The sequence below is a fragment of the Trachypithecus francoisi genome, unplaced genomic scaffold (genome assembly GCF_009764315.1).
Source record: "Trachypithecus francoisi isolate TF-2019V2 unplaced genomic scaffold, Tfra_2.0 Lachesis_group6, whole genome shotgun sequence".
Lineage (NCBI taxonomy): Eukaryota > Metazoa > Chordata > Mammalia > Primates > Cercopithecidae > Trachypithecus > Trachypithecus francoisi.
The window spans coordinates 12897376-12918630 of record NW_022681471.1 but is presented as its reverse complement, the minus strand read 5'-3'; the positions used below and the strand labels follow the sequence as shown (position 1 = coordinate 12918630).

Here is a 21255-nt window from a genome sequence, read left to right as displayed (position 1 = left end):
AACTGAAGCATAGAGAGACCAAATAACTTGCCCACTTAGTAAGCAGTAAGAAGGGATTTAAAATCTCTGTAGAGGCTGGGCACGGTGGCTCATGCCTGTAATCCCAGCACTTTGGGAGGCCGAGGCAGGTGGAGCACCTGAGTCAGGAGTTCAAGACCAGCCTAGCCAACATGGTGAAACCCCATCTCTACCAAAAACATAACAATTAGCCAGGTGTGGTGGCGTGTGCTTGTAATCCCAGCTTCTTGGGAGGCTGAGGCAGGAGAACCCCCTGAACCTGGGGGTGGAGGTTACAGTGAGCTGAGATCGCGTCACTGCACTCCAGCCTGGGTGACAGAGCAAGACTGTCTCTAAAATAAAATAAAATAAAATAGGACCTGTAGGGATTTCCGTGGGAATGAAAGTGATTTAAATTATTTTAAATTGCCATATTCTGGGAGTTTGTTTACTTTTACCCTTTTGGGGGAGTTTTTATTGGTACATGGTCAATAGTAAAAAGACAAGATAGTGTTTTTTTTTAAAATCCAGGAGAATTTCCAGTTGAATTTTTTTCAAGTGGCTGTTAGACTGAGGTGATTATATTGTCTTAATGTTGAAAAGCAACTTTCCTGAGGGCCACCTAAGTTAAAACAAAACTCTAAGATAAGCAGTACGTGTTATTCAGGTTCCCTTTACCATTTTCTTAGGAAGAAATGTGGATTGTAGAAATTTTTTGAGAAGACAGTAGAAAGAAGATGAATCCTTTTGTGACTAGGGAGAAGTGTTACTAGAAAAGGAAGAAAAAGATCCAGTTTAGAGACTTTTGAAGGTAAACTGATTCTGTAGCATAGTTTGAGAGTTAAGTCTTATAGAGATTGATATGTCATTTCATAAAATAAATATTCCTCTTTTATTGAGATTTTTAAAGCTATTTTATGTTTCTGGCCTGTTTATGCTTGTGCTGTCACCTCAAAAAATATTACTGAAGGTGAATTCAAATGTGGAGAAGTGATTTTGGCACAATTGTGGAAACAACTATATTGTAAACTAAGATCTTTTTTTTTTTCTTTTCCTTTGAGTGGGAGTGAATGGTAGTATCTGATCTTAAGGGCACTTCCAGTTTTGTTTTCATACTTGGCTATTTTAATAGTTCATTGAGTAATTTGTGTTTTTTTTTCCCTCTAGCTTGTTGACGTTTGGAAGTTTTGTTGGTGTCACTATCATTAAATAGGTCCGTTTAATTTTTAAGGTCTTTTATTTAGTTAATTGAAACCATTATGAGACAAGATATAGCTTGAAGGGGGACTGCATTTCTGACCATGTGAAGGAATTTGTGGCCTGTGTAGTGACTATGGGAGACAAAAGGTTATTTTGGGGAGATTTGATTTATTATATAAGATTAATGGACCAGGCTAGGTGGTTCATGCCTGTATTCCCAGCATTTTGGGAGGCTGAGGCTGGTGGATCACTTGAGCTCAGGAGTTCGAGACCAGCTTGGGCAACATGGTAAAACGCCCCCTCTACCAAAAATACACACAAAAAAGAACCCAATCGGCCTGGTGCGGTGGCGCTCACCTGTGGTCTCAGCTACTCAGGAGGCAGAGGTGGGAGGATCACTTGAGCCTGGGAGGCGGAGGTTGCAGTGAGCTGAGATCATGACATTGTACTCCAGCCTGGGTGATAGAGTGAGACCCCCACTCAAAAAACAAAAAACAGTAGTAAAATAAAATTAAAGAAATACAGTTGGATTTTAAATACTATATTGGTGGTTTTTAAGCTGGGGTCCATGGGTGGGATGGAGATTTGTGAACCCTCAAATTATGTTCAAACTGTATACATGCATTTCATAAGTTTCTCTAGGGCTCATTGTTAAAATCAGCTGGTATTTAAAGTACTTATGGGGGACCGGGTGCGGTGGCTCATCGTGCCTATAATCCCAGCACTTTGGGAGGCTGAGGCAGGCAGAGCATGAGGTCAGGAGATCGAGACCATCCTGGCCAACATGGTGAAACCCCGTCTCTACTAAAATACAAAAAACGAGCCTAGCATGGTGGCGCATGCGTGTTGTCCCAGCTACTTGGGTGGCTGAGGCAGGGGAATTGCTTGAACCAGGGAGGCTGAGATTGCAGTGAGCCGAGATTGCGCCACAGCGCTCCAGCCTGGCAACAGAGCAAGACTCCGTCTCAAAAAAAAAAAAAAAAAAAGAAAAGAAAAAAATAGGCCGGGAGTGGTGGCTCACGCCTGTAATCCCAGCACTTTGGGAGGCTGAGGTGGGCAGATCACCTGAGGTCGGAATTCAAGACTAGCCTGAGCAACATGGAGAAACCTCGTCTCTACTAAAAATACAAAATTAGTTTGGCATGGTGGCGCATGCCTGTAGTTCCAGCTATTCGGGAGGCTGAGGCAGGAGAATTGCTTGAACCTGGAAGGTGGAGGTTGCAGTGAGTTGAGATCGCGCCATTGCACTCTAGCCTGGGCGACAAGAGTGAAACTCCGTCTCAAAAAAAAAAAAAAAAAGTACCTATGAAAGATGGGCTATACAGTGGTAAACTAGATTACATAGTCTCTGCCCTTAGGGAATATAGTCACTTGGACTTTGTCACTACAGAAGTGTTAAAAAAATACCTATTGAAATATTGTGTATTGGGTTTACTCTACATTAAAGAATATTGGGCTAAAACCAGCCATCAATGCAGTTTTGACATTGTGTTCCTAATTTGAGATTAGTGACAAATACTGAAAAATTAGGGCTTCACTGAAAAACTTTAGGGGAAAAATAACAACTGAGAAAACATACAAAACAACTGAGGGCTTTAACGTAGCCTTGGAATGCTTCAGTCTTTGGCGGTTGGTTGTTAATAAACTAAGTTAAAAGAGCCCATGATCATCTTTTTTTTTTTTTTTTTTTTTTTGAGACAGAGCCTTGCTCTGTTGGCCAAGCTGGAGTGTAGCGGTGCAATCTTGGCTCACTGAAACCTCTACCTCCCGAGTTCAAGTGATTCTCCTGCCTCAGCCTCCCAAGTAGCTGCCATTACAGGCACCCGCCCGCCACCACACCTGGCTAATTTTTGTATTTTTAGTAGAGAAAGGGTTTCACTGTGTTGGCCAGGCTTGTGTTGACCTCCTGAGCTCAAGTGATAACGCCCATCTTGGCCTCCCAAAGTGCTGGGATTACGGGCGTGAGCTACTGCGCCCGGCCCCATGATCATCTTATATATGCAGTTACTGTTACCCAAAGGTTGATACCTTCTTCTTTTTTTTTTTTTTAACTAGGCAAAGAACTTTATTAACCTTTGTTTCAAACTTGATTCCCAGGCTTCTTCGGCTTAATTAGCTGCAAAGAATGAATTGTGTATAAGCAAAAACTGAAGAGAGCTGCAGTGTCCAAGGGGCTTGGGCTTAAAAATATTAGAGATCTAGATTTTATCAGATCCATAAACAAAAATTTCTTAAGAAGCAGTCATAATATAAAATAGCAACTCCCAGTAACTTCTTCAAGTTTTATCTTCAGAAATTGACTCAATTCAGTTTGCCTCATTCTTGGAAGCCTCATCAAAATTCTCCACAAGATCTGGAACTTCATCATCATCATCCTCTCCAGTAGCAAGTGGTGCTTTTCCATCCACAGATTGTTTGGGCAGAGCTTCGGTCAGTCTCCTTAAACTAGTCAGACTATCTGCACCAAGCTGGTTTAAGATGCTGGGTAGCATTTCTGTCAGCTGCTTCGTCTCAGCATGGCCTGTAATGGTGAAAGTGTTCACTGCCAGAGATGCCTGAACTTTAGAGTTGTTAAAGTGGATCACTGTTCTTGGTTTGTAAACATATTCACCTCTTCAATACCAGAGATATTGTTTACCCCTAACTTCTTTAAGGAGAACTGAAGTTTTTTATCATCTGCTGTGGCTGTTCTATGAACCACCTCCTTCTTTCTGCGAGCAGTTCCTTTCCCACCAGTGCGCACTTGTGCCTGCAGTTTGGCGAGTTTTTTCCTGGTTCATGATTGTTTCTTTCATCTTGTCGGAGCGAATAAGGGGCCGCGCAGGGGACTAGGGTTGGTGCTTAGGGGGTCTTGGGTGGACCAGCTGAGATTAGGCGCACACACGGGGATGCAAGATGGCAGCTCTTTTTTTTTTTTTTTGAGATGGAGTCTTGCTCTGTTGCCCAGACTGGAGTGCAGTGGCGTGATCTTGGCTCACTGCAACCTCTGCCTCCTGGGTTCAGGCGATTCTCTTGCCTCAGCCTCCTGAGTAGCTGGGATTACAGGTGCGTGCCACCACGTCTGGCTAATTTTTGTATTTTTTGTACAGACAGGGTTTCACCATGTTGGTCAGGCTGGTCTTGAACTCCTGACTTCGTGATCCACCCGCCTTGGCCTCCCATAGTGCTGGGATTACAGGCATGAGCCACCGCACCTGGCCTAGTATTTGCTTTTCATTTCATTCACTCGCCCACACACCCATCATATAAAATGATTGAGGTGGCCGGGCGCGGTGGCTCAAGCCTGTAATCCCAGCACTTTGGGAGGCCGAGATGGGCGGATCACGAGGTCAGCAGATCGAGACCATCCTGGCTAACACGGTGAAACCCCGTCTCTACTAAAAAATACAAAAAAACTAGCCGGGCGAGGTGGCGGGCGTCTGTAGTCCCAGCTACTCGGGAGGCTGAGGCAGGAGAATGGCGTAAACCCGGGAGGCAGAGCTTACAGTGAGCTGAGATCCGGCCACTGCACTCCAGCCTGGGCCGCAGAGCGAGACTCCGTCTCAAAAAAAAAAAAAAGATTGAGGTTTGGTATACTTGAAGTACTTCCATTTCAGGATTGGGAAATGCGATAATCTTTTTCCTTAGCATATTTAGAATATGCTTGGCCTCCCAAAGTGCTGAGATTACAGGCATGAGCCACTGCGCCGTGCCATATATGTACTTTCTGAGTTTTGATTAAATATCAGTGCATAAAGTGCTACTATTCATTGAGGAATATTCAGTAGTTATATTCATATTGGGGTATTCTAAATATATGCTTCCTTTTTCTCCTTTCAAAAGCAAGGAGAATTTTTGCACTCACCAGTGTGTCTACTGCCTTGTACCTAACTTGCAAACTTTATGGTGGCTAAATATTATTACAAAGAACGTGTTTAATATCTCCTTACAAAACTAGAGGCATTTTTTTGTGGTCTAAAGAAATAGTATTAAAGATAGGAACATGAACCTTTGAGAATTTCCCTTCTACACTATTATAAAGAAGAAGATAAAATATAGGAAATATTATTAGCAAAATCATGATATATTTCCTTTGGGATATGTCCCTCCCTGTTTCCACCACTCATTCAGGCCAAAAGACATTCCTCAGACTTTACTCCTGGCAGGAGAATTGAGGAAGTGGTGGTAGTCATGGCTGGCAGGGAAACAGAAGCATGAAGGTATGTTTTTGAAAAGCAAACTTGTCAATGACAAATGGATTTTTCCAGTTTTGAGTATATGTACTTTTTTTTGAGCCGGAGTTTTGCTCTTGTTGCCCCGGCTGGACTGCAGCCTCTGCTTCCTGGGTTCAAGCAATTCTCCTGCCTCAGCCTCCCGAGTAGCTGGGATTACAGGCATGTGCTACCATGTCCGGTTAATTTTGTACTTTTAGTAGAGACGGGGTTTCTCCATATTGGTCAGGCTGGTCTCGAACTCCCAACCTCAGGTGATCCGCCCACCTTGGCCTCCCAAAGTGCTGAGATTACAGGCATGAGCACTGCGCCGTGCCATATATGTACTTTCTGAGTTTTGATTAATATCAGTGCATAAAGTGCTACTATTCATTGAGGAATATTCAGTAGTTATATTCACATTGGGGTATTCTAAATATGCTTGAAAAATTTCAGAGGGATCATTTGGACAATATGGGATTTTATTAGAAAAGTTTCTATAGTAGGATATTCTGTTCCTAATCCTTTTAAGTTAGACTGAAGCAGTTTTCTAAGTTACTACAGAAAAATAGGTTTCTGCCGGGTGCAGTGGCTCACACCTATAATCCCAACACTTCGGGAGGCAGAGGCAGGAGCCCAGGAGTTCCAGACCAGCCTGGGCAACATAGCAAGACCCTGTTTCTACCAAAAATTCAAAAATTAGCCAGGTGTGGCAGTGTACACCTGTAGTCTCAGCAACTTAGGAGGCTGAGATGGGAGAATTACTTGAGCCCAGGAGGTTGAGGCTGCAGTGAGCCAAGGTCGTGCCACTGCACTCCAGCCTGGGTGACAGTGACTCTTTCTCTTAAAAAAAAAAAAAAAAAAAAGATGAAATTAAATTAAAAAAAAGAAAGATTTCTAACTTGAGGCAATTATGTGTGCATGTATGTATATATAGTGTTTGAATGTACAATACTGGCAAATATCCAGATTTATCACTTATAACAAGATTAAACTTTTCAGTCTAGGAACTGTTTTCGTCTGATTTTGAATCCTTGTTTCATTGTACAGTGTATATTATACAGGTTCTCAAATGGTAATTGAATTGAAACCTTCGATTTTTTTAAAGAAATGTAACCTTGCATTATAATTGCATTATTGGTATTCATATTTAAAAGCTGATGTTGGAAGAAAAATAGTTTCCCATAGTTGGTTTTGCATTAATGATAACGTTTGTATTGACAGGATACCACTTACAGCATTTTCTTACTATATGACAAGTTGTACTAGATTCCCTAACATTTAATTTTTTGTTTCTTAGAACAACCCTGTTGAGGTCATTTACTGAGGTTCCGAATTGTTAAGAGACTTGCCCAAGATCACTCAGCTAATAAGTGACCAAGCTTACTTTTTGAATCCAGTTCTGCCTAATTCTAGAACACTTCTTTACATGGTGATACACTGCCTCCCAGTGGGATGATTTATAGATTTCATAGTGATACTTTCCTTGGGGAAAGAGAATAAAAAGGATACAAGAACTCTAAATGGAAAAGACAGAGGAGGAAGTTAAACTTCTCATAGTGATCAGGAACCTTTTGGGGGATTAAGTAGGAGAAAAGCTTATTTTCAACTGAGAGCTGATGGATGTTTAAAGTTGCATGTGATATGTTTCATGTTTTATAATAAACATCAACTAGCAACTAGAAAAGGCTTAGCGGCAGGGAGATGACAAAGTTTCTTACACTGTACTGATGATAAAGTTTCTTATACTGTACTGCTGTAATCTTGAGTAAAGTGGTATCTGAATTAATTTTAAGGAATTAACCTTTTTAGAAATAACTTTGAAACAAAATGTTAATCTAAAGCATTGTCTCCATAGTAAAGAACAATAATTCTAATAAGAATAATCTGTTCAGGTAAACTGGTCTAGGTCAGGCAGCATTATGATTCCAGTTTGTGTTTTGGTTTTCATATTCCAGCCTCCCTTTTCTGCTGCTTTTTGTTTTTTTCCTCCAGTATCTTTACAGTTTCTATAGTTCTTCATAAAAAGTAGAAATGTTTTGATGGTGATTTCCTTATTTTACTTTTATGCTATTACTGCTAACAGTAGACAACCTTATTTGTGAGGCACTGAAATAGAAGTGATTTCAAAAATTAATCCATTTTATGACTCAGAAACATTTCCTTTTAAAATAATGAAAAAAATAGAAAAATTAATGCATTTAAATTTCCCTACAAGCCTGTGAGGTGTTGGTGCTATTATTATTTTCTGTTTGTGTGTGAGGAAATGGAGGCATAGTGAGCCTAAACTTTTTCTAAGCACACACATACTTAGGAAGTGTTGGAGCCTTAATGTGAACCCAGGCAATCTGGTTCCTAAGGTTTTTTTTTTTTTTTTTTTTTTTTTGAGATAGGGTCTCATCCTGTTGCCCAGACTGGAGTGTAAGTGGCATGATCACGGCTCACTACAGCCTTGACTTTCTGGGCCCAAGTAATACTCTTACCTCAGCCTCCTGAGTAACTGGGACTACAAGTGCATTCCACCAAGCCCAGCTTATTTTCATGTTTTTTGCAGAGATGGGGTCTCACCATATTGCTTAGGCTGGTTTTGAACTCGTGGGCTCAAGCGACCCGGCCGCTTTGGCTTCCCAAGTGTTGGGATTACAGGCGTGAGCCACCGTGCCTGGCCACTACTGAGTTATTTTTTATTTTTTTTTTTACTTTAAGTTCAGAGGTACATGTGCAGGTTTGTTAACGTAGGTAAACCTGTGGTTTGCTGCACAGATCATCCCATCACCTAGGTATTAAGCCCAGCTTCCATTAGCTATTCTTCCTGATGCTCTCCCCCTCCCCCACAGCCCCAGTGTGTGTTGTTTCCCCCCATATGTCCATGTGTTCTCATCATTCAGCTCCCACTTACAAGTGAGAACATGTGGTGTTTGGTTTTCTGTTCCTGAGTTCTTAATGCTACACTACCATACTGCTGATCAGTGGACAATACTGTGAGTGGTTTCTTCATCTTGGCAGTGTACTTTTAAGTCCTCTATTTAATTGTGGAGTATGTTTGTGCATCCTTATAGGAATTTTAGGGGATAGCAGAGGATTGGGCAAATCTCTGAGCCTCAAGTTTTCCCAGCTGTAAGTAATCCCATTTGCCTTATAGGTTATTTACAGAGACCGTATAATAATACAGGTTGAGCATCCCAAATCCAAAATCCTCCAAAGTCTGAAACCTTTTAAGCATCCACATGATGCTCCAAAGAAATATTCATTGGAACATTTTGGATATGGGATGCTCAACTGGTAAGTATAATACAAATAACATTTTGGATATGTGATGCTCAACTGCTAAGTATAATACAAATAATCCCAAATCCAAACAATATTAATATTTGGATTTTGGAATATTTATATTTGAAACACTTTTGGTCCCAAGCATTTTGGATAAGGGATACTCAACCTTTACTTTTTCTGGGATTTTTCTGTGTGCCAGACAATAGGCTGAGGGTTTTGCTGGCACGATAGGCCCCCCAGATAGCTCAGTAATTCCATTTGTTGAGTACATTGCATGTGTCAGATACTTGAGGTAATATACTACCTTAGTTATTATATGATAGGGGATATTATACCCGTTTTATGGATGAGAAAACAACCTAAAGAAATTCAGTAATTTGCTCAAATAGGTTTTTACTTTGTGGCCTTTGTACTTGCTGATCCCTCTGCCTGACTGGGTTACTCATTTCTCCAGGATATTTTGCTCAAGTATTACCCTTTCAGTGGAACATTCTTTGGCCATTACATATAAATTAATATCCCTTGCTTTTCCAGCCCTCCTTTTTCAGTTTATTTTGCTTAATATTACCATCAAACATACATTTACATGAGTTGTCTCTTTCCCCAATCTAGAATGTTAAGTGAGAGGAAGGATATTTGTCAGCTGCCTTTACATTGCTTTAACTCCAGCACCTAGAACAGTGCTTGGAGTGTAGTATTTAATATTTGTTGAGCTAATGCTTATGTGGCATCCAGAGATAGATATACTGGACTTATTTGCAAGCTGATCCTGAAGTAAACTAATTTCATATTTAACAACCAAAATGGGCATTCCTTAGAAGGGAAATGCTGTGGCAGGTGTTTGGGCCTGTTTTGGTTGGGGATTGGGAGGCAATCGAGTCTCCCGTAGTTTTTAGAGGCCTATTCTTATGAATTGCCTTGAGTTCCAGGAGGAGTATATGCCTTCAGCTCAGCTTCTGTGTTCTGCAGAGCCTTTTATCTGTTAGTACAGTCTCTTAAAGCTGCTGCTTCTTACTTAACTTGCAACCCCTCATTTTGCCTAAAGATTCTTTGAGTGACCATTTATAGTGTATTTGTGATGATCACAGCATGGAGCTTGATGTGAAGCAGAGGGTTAGCTTTGAGTAGGGGGATCCTAGCTTTGCCATTTATAATTTAGTAGGAGATAACATACATATGTACATTTCTAGGTACATAAATATGTGTGTATATTTTTAAAACGTGTTGTACTGAAACTTTCAATAATTATGTTTTGGTTAATACTTAATATTTTGATAGCACATAGTTTTTCTGACGTCTTGGAATGCGTACCCTTTTCTTTGTTTCTGCTTCTCAAAACATTTCTTGCAATAATGTATGTAGTTGGAACATAGTAGTAATAATATTTTACTATACTCTTGCATCCAAATGCAAGCTGATTTTGGAGAGAAAGAGACATTGGATTTTAGATACTTCAACCTTAAGTTGATATTATGTAACTGTGGTTCAGCAGAGATAAGAGCAGGAGATTTTTTTGGGATCATTATGCATAGTGTACATTGGCTTTTGGTGAGGGTGATTAGAAATAAAGAGCCGAAGGGTCAGAGGTGAAAACATCATGCTTAACTTGGCAGGAGGAAGAAGTAGGATCACTGATAAGAGTGGTCAAAGAGGTAGGAGAAAATTTAGGATAATATAGCATACAATCCATAAGCATCTCAAATTTGAAAAGAATCCAGATGGCATGTTCTCCCATCTGGGAGATGCTTTTAAATTGTATACAGTATAAAAACTGTTCTTCCAATTATGTCAAGTTAAAATTATCTTTAAAGCTGATATAATCAACAATTATCCTTATGTAGATTGTTTTCTTTGTCACATCTCATGGGAATTGCATTCTTCTCCCACACTGGGTCCCAGGTTACAAATAATAGGTTTAAGCTGGGAAGTGGTCAGGGACAGGAAGGGAAGGCATATTTGGCTTTATTGAATTCTACAAAGTCAAATAAAATTGTATTGGAATTACTTTACGTGCGATATTGGTGTTAGTGTGGCTGATTAAAGAATTGATTGTACTTAAATATGCAAATAGTATTAGGATAAAGCAATACTGCAATTTGATGTCCTCTTCAGAATAGCTCTGAAAAATATGATTGGAATTTCTGGAGTCTATTTTGAAAGGGAAAACTTTTTTCTTTTTTCCTTCTGTACTTCATGTGAAATAAGTGTGTAGGCAACTACTTTAGTTTCTTTAAGTTTTGTGTAAAAGCTAACTTGGGTAGGAATAATGCTGGAGATGAGTGTCTTATAAAAATCACTTCATTTTTCTGCTTCTTGAGATAATATTTTACAGAGAAATTATTATCAATATGAAAAACCACTCATAATTCTACTTTCCTCATTCCAGAAGGTTTTTTTTTTCTAATTTTGGTAAAATATATATAAAAATTGCCATTGTAACCATTTTAAGTATACAGTTCAGTGGCTTTGAGAACATTTACATTGTTGTGCAACCATTGTCATCATTCATATCCAGAACTTTTTTTACCATCTCATAATAAAAGTGTACCCATTAAACAATAGGGCCTTGTTCCTCCCTCCCTCCCTCGCTGCCTTCCACCTCCCAGCCCCTGGTAATCACTGTTCTACTTTCTTTGTATTTGACTATTCTAGGTATTTAGTATAAGTGGAATGATACAATATTTGTTCTTTGTGGCTGTTTCATTTAGCATATGTTCTAGGTGATACATGTTGTAACGTTTATCAGAATTCATTCCTTTTTAAAAGTGAATAATATTCCATTGTATATATATACCATATTTTGCTTATCTGCTCATCAGTTGACAGATACTTGGTTTACTTATACCTTTTGGCTATTATAGCCATTATTCAAGCATGAATAATGGTGACAGGAACATTGGTGTACAAATATATCTGTTCAAGTCACTGCAGTGGATTCTTTTGTGTATATACCCAGAAGTGGAATTGCTCCACAAATTTTGAGTACCTAGTATATGGCAGGCACTGTGCTAAGCACTGGGGATGTAGTGAAAAAGAGGGGCCTGGTTCTTGCCCTGGTTCTTGCCACCGTGCCTGGCCCGAATTTACTTTTGAGTATAATGTGAGGCAGGGCTATACAGACTTTTGTCTTTTTTTTTTTGCCATATCATAAACCAAAACCAACTACTTTCCTTGTACATTTGTCTGTTTCTTTATCCTCATTTTTAGGTAGCAGTACTTCTACAAGTAGCTTTTTCTTTTTCCCTAATTGTGTCAGTTTTTCCCCAACTGTGTGTTGCAGTTAAGTGTGTTAAATGTTACAAAAGGGTTAAGCACAGAGTGCCATGTGTATGTTTCATATAATTGTGATAATATATATATTAAGCCAAAAGAGAATATAAAACATCAAATAACTTTTCCCCATTCCAATATAATCCCCTGCAGCACCTCACTACCCCTGGCTGCCTACCACATGGAAATGTCTTCTGCTGCTTTTCTTCACATTTGAAAATGCAATGACGCTGGGTGAGGTGGCTCACGCCTGTAATCCCAGCACTTTGGGAGACCAAGGTGGGTGGATTGCTTGAGGCTAGGAGTTCCAGAAGAGACTGGGTAGGTAACATAGCAAGACCCTGTCTACTGAAGAAAAAAAAAAAAAAAAAAAAAAGCCATAATGGCATGCACCGGTAGTCCTAGCTACTCGAGAAGCTGAGGCTGGAGGATCACTTGCTCCCAGGAGTTTGAGGCTGCAGTGAGCCATGGCCACACTACTGCACTACAACTTGGGTGACAGAGTGAGACCCTGTCTTTAAAAAAAAAATGCATCCAGAATTTACTTTTTTTTGTTTGTTTTTTTGAGATGGAGTTTTGCTCTGTCACCCAGGCTGGAGTGCAGTGGTACGATCTTGGCTCACTGCAACTTTCGCACCACTGCAACCTCCGCCTCCTGGGTTCAAGTGATTCTTGTGTCTTGGCCTTCTGAGTAGCTGGGATTACAGTGCCACCACGCCTGGCCAATTTTTGTATTTTTAGTAGAGATGGGGTTTCACCATATTGGCCAGGCTGGTCTCGAACTCCTGATCCCAAGTGATCCTCCCGGCTTGACCTCCCAAAATGTTGGGATTATAGGCATGAGCCACCGTGCCCGGTCCGAATTTACTTTTTTTTTTTTTTTTTTTTTGAGACGGAGTCTCGCTCTCGCCCGGGCTGGAGTGCAGTGGCGGATCTCAGCTCACTGCAAGCTCCGCTCCCCGGGTTTATGCCATTCTCCTGCCTCAGCCTCCCAAGTAGCTGGGACTACAGGCGCCCGCCACCTCGCCCGGCTAGTTTTTTGTATTTTTTAGTAGAGACGGGGTTTCACCGTATTAGCCAGGATGGTCTGGATCTCCTGACCTCGTGATCCGCCCATCTCGGCCTCCCAAAGTGCTGGGATTACAGGCTTGAGCCACTGCGCCCGGCCCCGAATTTACTTTTGAATATGATGTGAGGCAGGGCTATACAGACTTTTGTCTTTTTTTCTTTTTTTTTTTTTTTGCTGTATCATAAACCAAAACCAACTACTTTCCTTGTACATTTGTCTGTTTCTTTATCCTCATTTTTAGGTAGCAATACTTCTACAAGTAGCTTTATCTTTTTCCCTAATTGTGTCCAGCAGTTGGAATCACGCTGTCAATCAGCATGAACATTTTTAAAGCTCTTGGTAACTGAAGTTATATTGTTTTCTAATAGGGTGTACTGATTTTACAGTGCCACCAGTGCTGTGATACATGGTAACCACATTATCCTTGCTTCCAAGATGGTATTTTAAACAGTCCGTGCAGTTCTTCAGATTTCTTTAATTTGCGTTTCTCTGATTACTAGCTGAAATTAATATTTCCCCTTGTTTTTCAGCAAGGTATTGTGAATGTGACCAACAAACTTAAGTTTAACCTGAAAGGGCCTTATAATTATGAGTACACAGTAGTTTTTAGTAAATTACTAGCACTTTTTTTTTTTAGTATTAAGTATATGTATCTAATTCTTTTAAATTGAGTTTGTGTATTTTGTAATGTCTGTTCACCTTATTTGTGGTTCTCCTAGTTCATTTCAATTTACTGCTTAGGAAACCTGAAGTAATCTATCCATCCTCTTGTTTGGCCTAGTAGTGCTAAGTTGCATTCAGTGGATAGCCAATTCGTGGATGAGCTGAGTTCAAGTGTTTTGTAAATAGAGTATGAGAGAATCAGTGGGAAGAGCCCAGATGTTTTTTTTTTTTTTCTTACTGTAGTGTAATCTTTTTAGCAGTGAAGCCTATAGTGAAATGAGATTTTTATTAGTAGCTTAGCCTGCTTCTCGATAGTAATGGTTATTTATAGTCATGAGCCGGATGGATAAAGTAAAATTGGCTGTTTGACATCATTCTTTTGAAAAATAATTGCATAATTGTATTTATTGTTATGCCAGGTGGTAGTAGTCTACATAAACCACTTCCGGGTAGGAAGTCCGTAGTATTCTCCTTTTGGGGATTTGTCAGTACCAAGGCATTGCAGAACCTATGGAAAAAGATATCCTTTATGATATCTGAGAATGTTCTGGACTAGCTAACTTTAGAGTGGTTAAAGAGACACTAACAACTTAGTGGTGAAAAGTTTTCCAGGTGTAGAAAGAGGAGTTAGGGGCAAATGAAAACATTCTATACAGCAGTTAATTTTTTTCCCTCTGACCTGTGTCAGAAAAAGAATAATTTTCTTCTCTTTTTTTTGAGGCGGAGTTTTGCTCTTGTTGCCCAGGCTGGAGTACAATGGCGCCATCTTGGCTCATTGCAACCTCTGCTTCCCAGGGTCAAGCAGTTTGCCTGCCTTAGCCTTCCTGAGTAGCTGGGATTACAGGCATGAGCCACCATGGCCGGCTAATTTTGTATTTTTAGTAGAGACGGAATTTCTCTATGTTGATCAGGCTGGTCCCGAACTCCCGACCGCAGGTGATCCGCCTGCCTCGGCCTCCCAAAGTACTAGGATTACAGGCATGAGCCACTGTGCCTGGCCAAAAAAATAATTTTTAAACATCCTTTATAGATTTACTTATTTAGGAAGATAGAATGTATTATTTATAGTTTTGCTGAAAATGATTATGCACGTTACATTACATTAAATGTAGTGAATGGAGAGCCCTGTTCCCCTTTCAGCATAGTCATCTTCTGTTATTTTCATGTTAACATTTACCAGTGCTTGGTATTTTCTTATTTTTCTTCCCCCTCAATAGACTTTAAGCTCTATGGGGGCAAAAACTTCTCTCTTCAATGTTGTAAAGGTGATGTCTCTAATAGTGCCTGATATTTAGCAGGGTGTCAAGAAATATTTGTTGAATGATTTAATTTAGTGCTTTATCTGGATACTGATTAAAATGTTTTATTTAATTTTAATTTTCTTTTTTGAGACGAGGTCTCACTCTGTCACCCAGGCTGGAGTGATCTCAACTCACTGCAGCTTCTGCCTCCCCCGGCTCAAGTGATCCTCCCACCTCAGCTTCCGGAGTAGCTGGGCCCACAGGCACATGCCATCCCACCTGCTTAATTTTTTGTATTTTTGGTAAAGACAGGGCTTCACCATGTTGCTCAGGCTGGTCTCGAACTCCTGAGCTCAAGCAATCTATCTGCCCTCCTTAGCCTCCCAAAGTATTGTGATTACAGGCACGAGCCACCGTGCCCAACTTCTGATTAAAATATTTATAAATAAATTTAGTCCTAGTTGTGAATATAACTACATTCTGAACTTATCAGTCAGATTTTTAAAAATGAGTCTATGAAGCAGGAAAAAGTTTCGAGACCTGAGAGCCTTGTCAGTATTACTACAGAATATAAGAAATTGGAGCTAAGATTAAAAAATACAGTCTGAAGCTCATTACTTTTTTTTTTTTTTTGCTGTATTTAACTATGTCTGAACTCATTATTAGCCTGTTTTCTTCTGATGAGTTATCTTCACAAGTTAAGACAACCTTTTATTCCTTTTTTTTTTTTTTTTGAAGCAAGGTCTCGCTTTTTCATCCAGGCTGGAGTACAGGGGCGTGATCACAGCTCATTGTAGTCTTGGCCTCCTGTGCCCAAGGGATCCTCCTGCCTTAGCCTCCTGAGTAGCTGGTACTACAGATGTCTGCCACCACCCCTGGCTAATATTTTTTTATTTTCTGTAGAGATGGTGTCTCACTTTGTTCCCCTGGCTGGTCACCATGTGCTTTAATCAAATGTAATAGTAGCAATGATTCCATGATAGTTTTAGTTTACATAGCACTTTCACTCTGTCTTCATCATAATAATGATCCTGGCCGGGCACGGTGGCTCAAGCCTGTAATCCCAGCACTTTGGGAGGCCGAGACGGGCGGATCACGAGGTCAGGAGATCGAGACCATCCTGGCTAATACGGTGAAACCCCGTCTCTACTAAAAATAAATATAAAAAACTAGCCGGGCGAGGTGGCGGGCGCCTGTAGTCCCAGCTACTCAGGAGGCTGAGGCAGGAGAATGGCGTGAATCCGGGAGGCGGAGCTTGCAGTGAGCTGAGATCCGGCCACTGCACTCCAGCCTGGGTGACAGAGCGAGACTCCGTCTCAAAAAAAAAAAAAGAAAAAAAAAAATGATCCTTTAGGGAAGGAGGTCTTGTGGTATTTTTTATTTTTAGACAGGGTTTTGCTGTTGCCCAGACTGGAATATAGTAGCAAGACCATAGCTCACTGCAACCTCAAACTCCTGGACTCCAGTAATCCACCTTCTTCAGCCTCCTGAGTAGCTGGGATTACAGGCACGCTCCACCACACCAGGCTACTTTTATTATTATTATTATTATTTTCAGTAGATACGAGGTCTTGCTATGTTTCCTAGGCTGGTCTCGAACTCCTGGGCTTAAGCCATCCTCCCTGCTCCACAGCCAGCCTCTTGTGGTATTCATGCTACTTTACAAACAAGGAATTAGCATTTCAGAGGAGCTAAGAAACTTGGCCCAGGGTTATACAATTAGAATTAGTAATATGAGCACTAGGACAGAGTTACACAATTAGAATTAGTAATATGAACACTAGAACATATATCCTGTGTTCTCTGGTTCTAGTTCTGTGTTTTTTAGAACCATAGAATTTTAGAGCAGGAAGAAACTTTGAAGAGTAGTACTCTAACTTCATATATATATATATAGAGTAAATATTTATTTACAAATATATATGATGTTAATAATATCTATAATTAATTAACATTATAAAACTGATATGGTGGAGTCAGGATTCCAACCCAGGTCTCTTCCTTAGATCAGTCCTGTGATCTTTCTAACCTCCATGTGTTTGATTCTGGAGATGTGTATGCTACCTGATGAAATATCTGATAACAAAGGTATTTGAATTTCTTTTTTTTTTTTTTGAGACAGAGTCTCGCTCTGTCGCCCAGGCTGGAGTGCAGTGGCCGGATCTCAGCTCACTGCAAGCTCCGCCTCCTGGGTTCACGCCATTCTCCTGCCTCAGCCTCCTGAGTAGCTGGGACTACAGGCGCCCGCCACCACGCCCGGCTGGTTTTTTGTATTTTTTAGTAGAGACAGGGTTTCACTGTGTTAGCCAGGATGGTCTTGATCTCCTGACCTTGTGATCCGCCCATCTCGGCCTCCCAAAGTGCTGGGATTACAGGCTTGAGCCACCACGCCTGGCCTAGAGTTTCTTAATAGTTTTCTGTCACAAGTTTGTACTTGGAATGGTGAATAGCTTCCAAAAACTTTGAATTTATTTTGAGGCAGCTTGGGATAGTGGAAATAACTTATGCTTTAGAGACAAGTAGATTTAAGAGCACCTATGACACCTTTCTTTATTGACTATGTGACCCTGTTGTTTCCTCATCTGTAAAATGGGCAGAATATCGTCTACCTTGAACTAAACATAGTGTATTACGTTAAGTGTCTGACATAGAATGTGCTCGATAATGTTACCATTGTTTTAGAATATGTTATAGAGATGAAATGTACTTCCTTACAGTATAGAAAGGGACAGCTAAGATGAAAACAAATTTTGGAAAGCATTTGACCAAAGGTTTTATATCTGCATTCATACAGATTGATATGAATAACTGTTAAGATTTTAAATGTTAGTGAACCTTTTTTTTTTTTAAAGAATATCTTTTTTGAAACAGGGCCTGCGCAGGTTTCTCTCAAACTTCTGGACTCAAGCAGTCCTCCCACCTCAGCCTTCTGAGTAGCTGGGACTGGAGGTGTGTGCCACCATGCCCAGCTACTTAAAAAAAATTAAAGGCCGGGCGCGGTGGCTCAAGCCTGTAATCCCAGCACTTTGGGAGGCCGAGACGGGCGGATCACGAGGTCAGGAGATCGAGACCATCCTGGCTAACACGGTGAAACCCTGTCTCTACTAAAAAATACAAAAAACCAGCCGGGCAAGGTGGCTGGCGCCTGTAGTCCCAGCTACTCAGGAGGCTGAGGCAGGAGAATGGCGTAAACCCGGGAGGCGGAGCTTGCAGTGAGCTGAGATCCGGCCACTGCACTCTAGCCCAGGCGACAGAGCGAGACTCCGTCTCAAAAAAAAAAAAAAAAATTAAAAAAAAAATTTTTTTTTTTTTTACAGGCGTGCACCACCATGCCTAGCTAATTTTTGTATGTTTAGTAGAGACATTTAGTAGAGACAGGTTTCATCATGTTGGTCAGGCTGATCTCGAACTCCTGATCTCGTGATCTACCCACCTCGGCCTCCCAAAGTGCTGGATTACAGGCGTGAGCTACCGTGGTGTCGCCAGGCTGGAGTGTAATGGAGTGATCTCGGTTCACTGCAGCCACCACCTTCCAGGTTCAGGCGATTCTCCTGCCTCAGCCTCCCGAGTAGCTGGGACTACAGGTATGCACCACCATGCCCAGCTAATTTTGTATTTTTAGTAGAGACGGGGTTTTGCCTTGTTGGCCAGGCTGGTCTCAAACTCCTGACCTCAGGTGATCTGCCTGCCTCGGCCTCCCAAAGTGCTGAGATTACAGGCATGAGCCACTGCGCCTGGCCTTTACATTTTTTTGTGGTGATGGTATTTCCCTGTTTCCCAGGCTAGACATCTGTCATTTTAAATTCTTCATAACTTTGCAAGGAATAGGTGCAAATCTCTGCATTTTACAAATAGAAAAAATTGTAGAGATGCATCCTGTCTTTAATCAAGAGCCCTAAAATAAATCTACTTGGGTCTAATAATGAGAAAATAAGGGATAATTCAACATAAAATCTGTACATAGGAAGCATTGTTAGTTATTATGATGAAGTGTTGGGGTTAGTCTTAATGTCTAATAATAAGTAGATTATCACATCTGGTGGAATCTCATAAAACTATTAGAAGTTTGTATTATGAATATTACAGAAGTGCCTAGAAATGCATATGGAGACGAAAAGTTATGCGCAGTTGTATCCATTTTGTGGTTATGGTTTTGAAAAATCTACAGAGTCATACAGGCATATACATGTGGACAAAGGCTGGGAAGGAAAATGAAAATAGGTGATTTATCAGGGTATTAGAATGCTATGTGATTGTTCTGATTATTTTTAAAGATAATTTTGTGTAATAAAGAGGGCGAAAACCAAGATGATATATTTCCCGTATAGTGTGCACTGAAGAGCATTGGCATTAAAACATTCAGGGATTCCACTTAGATGATATGGCTTATAGTATATTGTATCTTATACTTTGGGGGAATTTTAGTAGTCTTGACTACTGGCTTTTAATTTTTATTAGTAAACTTTTAGCATACTATCATTCAACCCATTGCGTTTTACTATGGAACTTCACTATTATTATTTTCTTCTTGTTCTTGAGAATTATGGCCACAATAAGTAGACTTGTATATTATGTAAGTAAATCCTAATGGACTTTTTTTTTTTTTTTGAGAATTTTCAACTTGGTGTCATTAAAGAAGCATTTTTAAGCCCGAAATATATGTTCCATTGCAGTATTATGAGGGAAATCATCCATTATAATCTTCTATGCCCATTGCTTTTTGTGTAGCTTGTCTTGTCAATCAGCAAAGCAAATACTTTACTGCTCTCTGCCTTCCAAATTACTTCATATATTTTATGGTTGATATACTTTATGGTATGTGTGTTCTTTTCTGTTTCATTGCTTCCATAAAAAAGACTGGTTGAGGTGTTAGTTTGATTTCTTCTCTTTTTCCATTCATCTGTGAGTACTACTGCAAGACACAGTGCACCATTGATTCTTGCATTCCTCATTTACATTCTGATTTTAAAAGAAGCTTGTTAAAAAGAATTTGCCTGGGTAAATGGTACTATAGTCTTGGTGGTTTGAAAACTTACAGAATGCTTTTTCAGTTGTTTCATTCCAGTTAAGCATATTGTTAAACTGATGAGGTTCATTCTCTCTGTGTGTCTCTGTCTGTTTCTGTGTGTCTTGCCTGTCTCTCCCACCACCTTCTCCCCGCAGCCCCCATCATTTTGTTTTAAACTAATCTTCAGGGAGTATGTCCGCAGTGAAACTATTGAGAGTTCCCTGTACTGTAATTCCTTGGAATGTTTGCCTTTCTTGAGTTGTTGTGTATTTTACAGAAGTAGTTAGTATCCGGTAGGCTTAATGAGTTTTGTAGCATGGTCTTCATATCTTCAAAGAGTTTTTGAATGTTTAGAGTATACTACTTCAAAAGAAGGAATAATTTTATTAATAATTGTATAAAAATAATGATCCCTGCCCATGGCAAAAATTTAGTACAAAAGGGGTGTAAAGCAAAAGATTTCATTTCTTCCATTCCAAGTTTTTAGAAGTAACCACTGCTGATAGTTTTTTGTATCCTAGAAATGTCCTAATCATAAATGAATTGAATTATATTTATATGTATTGCATTGTAACTTGCTCTTTTCACTTAATTATAGTACCCTATATTTTACAAAAATAGCAGCATATTTTAAAGTAGCATATACTTTGCATTTATAAATCTAATCATCCCCATGGCTTTTAGAAATGCAAAAATTTTATTAAAATATCATATGTATAAGTAAGTGACTTAGTGTTTTTTCTTCCAGAAAAAGTGGTATTGTATAATTCTTTCTTTTTTTTTTTTTTCTTGCTCTGTTGCCCAGGCTGGAGTGCAGTGGCTCCATCTCGGCTCACTGCAACCTCCGCCTCCGTATTCAAGCAGTTCTTTGCCTCAGCCCCCCGAGTAGCTGGGATTACAGGTGCTCGCCACCATGCCTAGGTAATTTTTGTATTTTTAGTGGAGACAGGGTTTCACCATCTTGGCCAGGCTGGTCTTGAACTCCTGACCTTGTGATCCACCCGCCTCAGCCTCCCAAAATGCTGGGATTACAGGCGTGAGCCACCACGCCTGGCAATTATTTCTTTATACTACGTTAGCCTAAACATTTTTTAGGCTAAGGTAGTAACATTTGTTACTTTGTTGTGTTGGGGATGTGATTTAAGGCATACTTTATGTTAAAAGTGTTACTGGTAGAGGGTCTTGACTGCAAGTTGTCCAGGTTCTTGGCATTTTGAACAAAGAATTGGACAAAACGCACATCAAAGCAAAGAAAGAATGAAGCAAGGAAAGCAGAGATTTATTGAAGATGAAAGTACACTCCACAGAGTAGGAGCGGCTGGAGCAGCGGCTCAGGAGCCCTGG

General features: G+C 40.1%; 1 protein-coding gene and 1 pseudogene across 2 annotated transcripts in view; one reads left to right on the top strand and one right to left on the bottom strand.

Annotated features, from left to right (window-relative positions):
* Window positions 1-21255, top strand: part of STAG2 (stromal antigen 2) — a 143750-nt gene that overhangs the window by 10489 nt on the left and 112006 nt on the right.
* LOC117077501 lies at window positions 3248-4067 on the bottom strand (annotated as a pseudogene). The gene has a single exon (XR_004434785.1). The product of XR_004434785.1 is annotated as a transcription factor BTF3-like (transcript).